Genomic DNA, 6045 nt, shown 5'->3' with positions numbered 1-6045 from the left:
TTAGTTAGAAATAAAGAAAGATAGATTAGTTAGTTAGAAAGATAGATAGATTAGTTAGAAAGAAAGAAAGATAGATAAGTTAGTTAGAAAGATAGATATATTAGTTAGAAAGAAAGAAAGAAAGAAAGAAAGAAAGATAGATTATTTAGTTAGTTAGAAAGATAGATAGATTAGTAAGAAATAAATAAAGATAGATAAATTAGTTAGAAAGATAGATAGATTAGTAAGAAACAAAGATAGATAAGTTAGTTAGAAAGATAGATAGATTAGTAAGAAAGAAAGATAGATAAGTTAGTTAAAAAGATAGCAAGGCAAGGCAAGGCAAGGCAAGTTTATTTATATAGCACATTTCATACACAATGGCAATTCAAAGTGCTTTACATAGAAGAAATTAAAATAATGAAAAGAAATAAGAATAATTAAAACAGTTTAGAAAAATAAAATAAAATACAGTACTTTTAAAAAATAAAAAAGAATAGATAGATTAGTTAAATTGATTCGTTAGAAAGTATTAGTTAGAAAGAAAGATTAGTTAGAAAGAAAGAAAGAAAGAAAGAAAGAAAGATTAGTTAGAAAGAAAGAAAGAAGGATTAGTTAGAAAGAAAGAAAGATTAGTTAGAAAGAAAGATTAGTTAGAAAGAAAGAAAGAAAGAAAGAAAGAAAGAAAGAAAGAAAGAAAGAAAGAAAGAAAGAAAGAAAGAGGGAAAGACTGATTAGTTAGAAAGAAAGAGATAGATTAGTTTGAAAGATAGATAGATTAGTAAGAAATAAAGAAAGATAGATTACTTAGTTAGTTAGAAAGATAGACAGATTAGTTAGAAAGAAAGATAGATAAGTTAGTTAGAAAGATAGATAGATTAGTTAGAAAGAAAGAAAGAACGAAAGAAAGAGATTACTTAGTTAGAAAGATAGATATATTAGTTAGAAAGAAAGATAGATAAGTTAGTTAGAAAGATAGATAGATTAGTAAGAAAGATAGATAAGTTAGTTAAAAAGATAGATTAGTTAAGAAAGAAAGATACGTTAGTTAGAAAGATAGATAGATTAGTTAGAAAGATAGAAAGATTAGTTAAAAAGAAAGAAAGATGGATTAGTAAGAAAGAAAGATAGATAAGTTAGTTAGAAAGATAGATAGATTAGTAAGAAAGAAAAATAGATATGTTAGTTAGAAAGATAGATAGATTAGTAAGAAAGAAAGAAAAAAGATAGATAAGTTAGTTAGAAAGATATATAGATTAGTTAGAAAGAAATATAAGTTAGTTAGAAAGATAGATTAGTTAGAATGAAAGAAAGATAGATAAGTTAGTTAGAAAGATAGAAAGATTAGTAAGAAAGAAAGAAAGAAAGAAAGAAAGATAGGTTAGTTAGAAAGATAGATTAGTTAGAAAGAAAGAAAGATAGATAAGTTAGTTAGAAAGATAGATAGATTAGTAAGAAAGAAAGAAAGAAAGAAAGATAGATCGATAAGTTAGTTAGAAAGATAGATAGATTAGTTAGAAAGAAAGACAGATTGATAAGTTAGATAGATAGATAGATAGATAGATAGATAGATAGATAGATAGATAGATAGATAGATAGATAGATAGAAAACGTTTGAAGATAGATAGATAGATAGATATGGTTTGAAGATAGATAGATAGATAGATAGATAGATAGATAGATAGATAGATAGATAGATAGATAGATAGATAGATATGGTTTGAAGATAGATAGATAGATAGATAGATAGATAGATAGATAGATAGATAGATAGATAGATAGATAGATAGATAGATAGATAGATAGATAGATAGATAGATAGATGGATAAGGTTTGAAGATAGATAGATAGATAGATAGATAGATGGATAGATAGATAGATAGATAGATAGATAGATAGATAGATGGATAAGGTTTGAAGATAGATAGATAGATAGATAGATAGATAGATAGATAGATAGATAGATGGATAGATAAGGTTTGAAGATAGATAGATAGATAGATAGATAGATAGATAGATAGATAGATAGATAGATAGATAGATAGATAGATAGATAGATAGATAGATAGATGGATAGATAAGGTTTGAAGATAGATAGATAGATAGATAGATAGATAGATAGATAGATAGATAGATAGATAGATAGATAGATAGATAGATAAGGTTTGAAGATAGATAGATAGATAGATAGATAGATAGATAGATAGATAGATAGATAGAAAAGGTTTGAAGATAGATAGTGTAAGAAAAAATGAAGTGGACGTCGAAGATCTCAAAAAATGAAGTTTATTACAGCATAGTAGTGGCAAGGTACACGAAGCACCTTGGGTTCACCGGCGTCAGAATGAACCCCGAACATACCCCAACCTAAACCTTTTATCCTGGTCTTAATGTAAATGAAGTTGCTCTTCTTGCAACAGCTGTGGTCTGTATGTTAATGAAGTTGAGACACCCCATGGTCCCTAGTGTCCCACAGAAGGTTCTCTGTTATTCTTTCAAATAAGAACAGCCAAAGGTTAAAGTGATAAGATTGTTTGAAGTCCCTTTAATCAAGATGGTTCTCGATTGCCCTCAGTCACTCCCAAGCTATAGGTGACACCTGTGCCTCTGTGATACTATTTTCATATTACTGAGATTGGATGTAATCGTCTCTATATGATAATTAAGCTCTTTTAAGTGAAGGAACATTTTGATATATATATATTGGAGTTGAAGGGGTTTGGAACAGACCATAATTTCTTATAGACCCCCATTTGATGCTCTTGGCCCAAAGTAGCATCACAACCACTCCCTTTTCAGATAACACCTCCCGAAACCTGGTGGGCAGGTGCCCCAGTGGCGGTGTAGCCCGTGTCTTAGGTCGTTCCCATCTATGGCCATCAGAGAATCTTACCCGTCATAGGGTCAAACACCTCCTGCACACTGAGTTATGGCTCTACTTCACTTGAGCAGAATTATCATATTTTGTGTTTAAGAAAGAAAATCTTTTTTTTTTTCTTTTTTTTTTTTTTTAAGAGGTAATCAAAAACCATCATATCCAATTAGAACATTCAATATTGATCATAGAATTATCTTCAATCTTACGTCTCAACATGGAACAAATAACATTATGCATTGGCAAATAATAAGAAAGATACATACAGCCATTTTAAATGTGACATTCCAAATTGAACCAGAATAGGGCATATCTCAAAGTGTCCATCAAGCATTTGTTTTCTTTCTTCAAGGCCTTGTTGGGCTCTCACAATGTCTCAATCTTTCCTTTGCCTCAGTGATATTAGCATATTGTTTAGTTTTGATAACTCAAACTATCAACAATCAATAGACAATAAAATGTGCGTGTGTGTACTGTGCACGTGTGTGTTTGTGTCCATTTTCTCCGTGTGGACATCCTTTATCCACTTGTTTTCCCTCTGTGGAAAGACTGTTGTCCATAGTCTCAGAAATGGTTTGTTTCTGAAATCTCCTTTTCTTTCTCTTTTCATTGTCAATTCTTTTCCACTTGGACCATAAGTCCTTCTAGAAGAAGCAGTCACTGGTGTTGTTCGAGTCTGTGCCTCTTCATCAGTTCCATCCATCCCATGGTGGGTTTCAGGGTTTTTAGGTATTTTAGGCCTGCAGTTCATGATCTTGCAGGTCTGGAAATCTCTGTATTCTGTCATTTTTCATGAGAAAATCCCCTGGCTCCACTGGTTCTACAGTACTTCCTTCTCGTCCTTCAAACGACCATGTCATGTTTCTACATGAGGTTACTCCTTTCAGGCAAACATCTTTATGCTTATATCTGAAATGATAATCAAAAAGAAGTTGCCCCCCCCTTTTCCCCACAATCATCTTTTCACATTCAAAACATTAAAGTCAAAGGTTTAATCAAATAAACATCAAACATTATTAATGTCATAAAATTTCACTTTACAAATCAAAAAATCATAAAGAATCACATCAAACAATCAAATAATCATAAATAATCACCCCCCCTTTTGATAGTAAACCTTTCTCTACAATGTGTTACTATCAAAAACTTATTCTAATTTGCATCAGCTTTTGCTTGTGACTGAGCTACAGTCATGTTGCTGGTGCAGTGATATATTTGACAAGGTGTGAATGACTTCTTCATTTCCTTTCAACAGTGCCAACTGGGTTTCTAAATTGCCTATTTTCTTAAGCAAACAACGATAGTCCATCTTTCTTTTGTGTGAAAATTGACACTGTCTTGCCTTGTGCCCCATCATTCCACAATCAAAACAAACAACCTCCTTATCTTCCTTTCTTATCTCTAAACAGTGCCTTGCAATGTGACCATCCTTTCCACAAGCAAAACAAACAACTTCCTGATCTTCCTTTCTTTTCTCCAAACAATGCCTTGCAATGTGACCATCCTTTCCACATGCATGACAGACAAAGTTTTGAAGAGGTCTCTCACTGTCTTGACAATGTCTAGCAATGTGACCAGCTTTTCCACATACATAGCAAAGAATAACACCTTCTGAATTTATTCTTGCAAATCTCCTTGGTCTATGATGGAAACCATTAGGCAATGTAATAGAACATTCTCTCTCGCCAAAGGCAGCAACTGGATGTCTAGATTTGGCTGCTTTCATTTGACTATTTGCATGAACATTATTGTTGTAAAACTGTGTCATTTTAGCAATAATGTCATTATATTCAGATAGTGGTGTCACATGCATTGTCACAGCAGACCGGGTGAGTTTGTCACATTTGTTAATCAAGGCAGACTTGAAAGTGACATCATTCTTAGTAATGTCCGGATTGCCACTGAAAGTTTTAAACATCTCCAATAATCGTTCTGAAAATGCTGCTGGATGCTCCCCTTTCCTCATGTGCATCTCAGATATTTTATCCCAATTAACTGACATCACACCTAAGACTTCAAGCAGTGCCTTTTTCCTCTCTGACTTATTAGCATTTCTGTCCTTTACTTTCTTAGTTAAGGCTCCAGACAAAGTCTCAGGCAAGCACATTCTTAACAAAACGCACGCATCACCATCAGTAAAATTGTAAACTTCAGTATATTCCTCCAAGTTTTTTAGAAAATCTAATGGATCTTGTTTGGCAGGATCAAATTTCCCAATATTCTTGATCACAGCATCTAGTTCAGTTGGATTAAATCCTCGGACTATGGTAGTGGTCATTGGTTCCTCCCTTCCTTCTCTAGCAGGCGTAGTCGTAGTAGAATGAACTGGTGCCATCGGAAATCTAACTCTACAGTCAGAGTATTGGCTACTGAATGACTGATAATCTTTTTCCAAACCCTCAGCACTGTCTTCCTGCAAATCTGGCATCTCTGGAACTGGGTTACACAACGTGACACCTAACAATGTCTTACCAGGGTTTTTCTCTGTTGAGCCATTCTTTATCATAAACTGACAAGCCGCCTTCGCCTCCTCCAAATTTTTAGACAATGTTTCCACAGATGATTTAAGCATACTATTGTTAGTTCTAAGAAGTGAAATCTCATTCTGCATCTTGATCTTTTCTTCTTTCCATATCGTTTCACTAGCCAGGTAATTTTTTGTAGAAATTACCCCAACACTGAGTCGCTCATTTTCAGCCTCTAACTCATCTACTCTCCTCCTAGTTACTTTGTATGAAGCAAAAAGTGCTTGAAGCGCATTAGCAATTTTCCCATTTTTGTTCTTAGGCATTTTGGGATCATTTTCAAACTTAGAGATAGCCCACTTGTACGGTTTATCAACAATATTCTCTATTCCGTCAAACATTCCCTGAGAACCGTGTTTAGCGATGTATTTAACAATAATTTCTTCCATTTTCAAAAGTCTTATCAAGCTTTAAAATATCTCGTGATCTAATAGTTATTCACAAAGTCTGATTTAAATGACTACACGTTATCTAGTTCCTTTAAGATATCTGTTAGTCTAATTATTCACAGCTCCAGTACTTCGGACACAAATGATCAAAATAGCCACATTACCTGAGGCTTCTAAACTTAACCACAGTCACAATCCATTGGTCCTTAAATTTCGTTACGCAAAACAGTTAAGAAATGCAACACTGTCACAGTACGTCGGACAAAACCACACTATG

The 6045-nt window shown here is 33.2% G+C and overlaps 1 long non-coding RNA gene across 1 annotated transcript; it reads right to left on the bottom strand.

Moving 5' to 3' along the window:
• Window positions 1-2994: 2994 nt before the first annotated feature.
• On the bottom strand, window positions 2995-6045 carry LOC309502726. Its single transcript, XR_014207383.1, has 2 exons — window positions 4430-6045; window positions 2995-3796 (listed from the first exon to the last, which is right to left on the bottom strand). It is a non-coding gene; the product is annotated as an uncharacterized lncRNA (long non-coding RNA).

This window comes from Leuciscus leuciscus (genome assembly GCF_965113295.1).
Source record: "Leuciscus leuciscus genome assembly, chromosome: 7".
Classification (NCBI taxonomy): domain Eukaryota; kingdom Metazoa; phylum Chordata; class Actinopteri; order Cypriniformes; family Leuciscidae; genus Leuciscus; species Leuciscus leuciscus.
The sequence above is the reverse complement of the archived record's forward strand: the minus strand, read 5'-3'. Positions and strand labels throughout refer to the sequence as shown.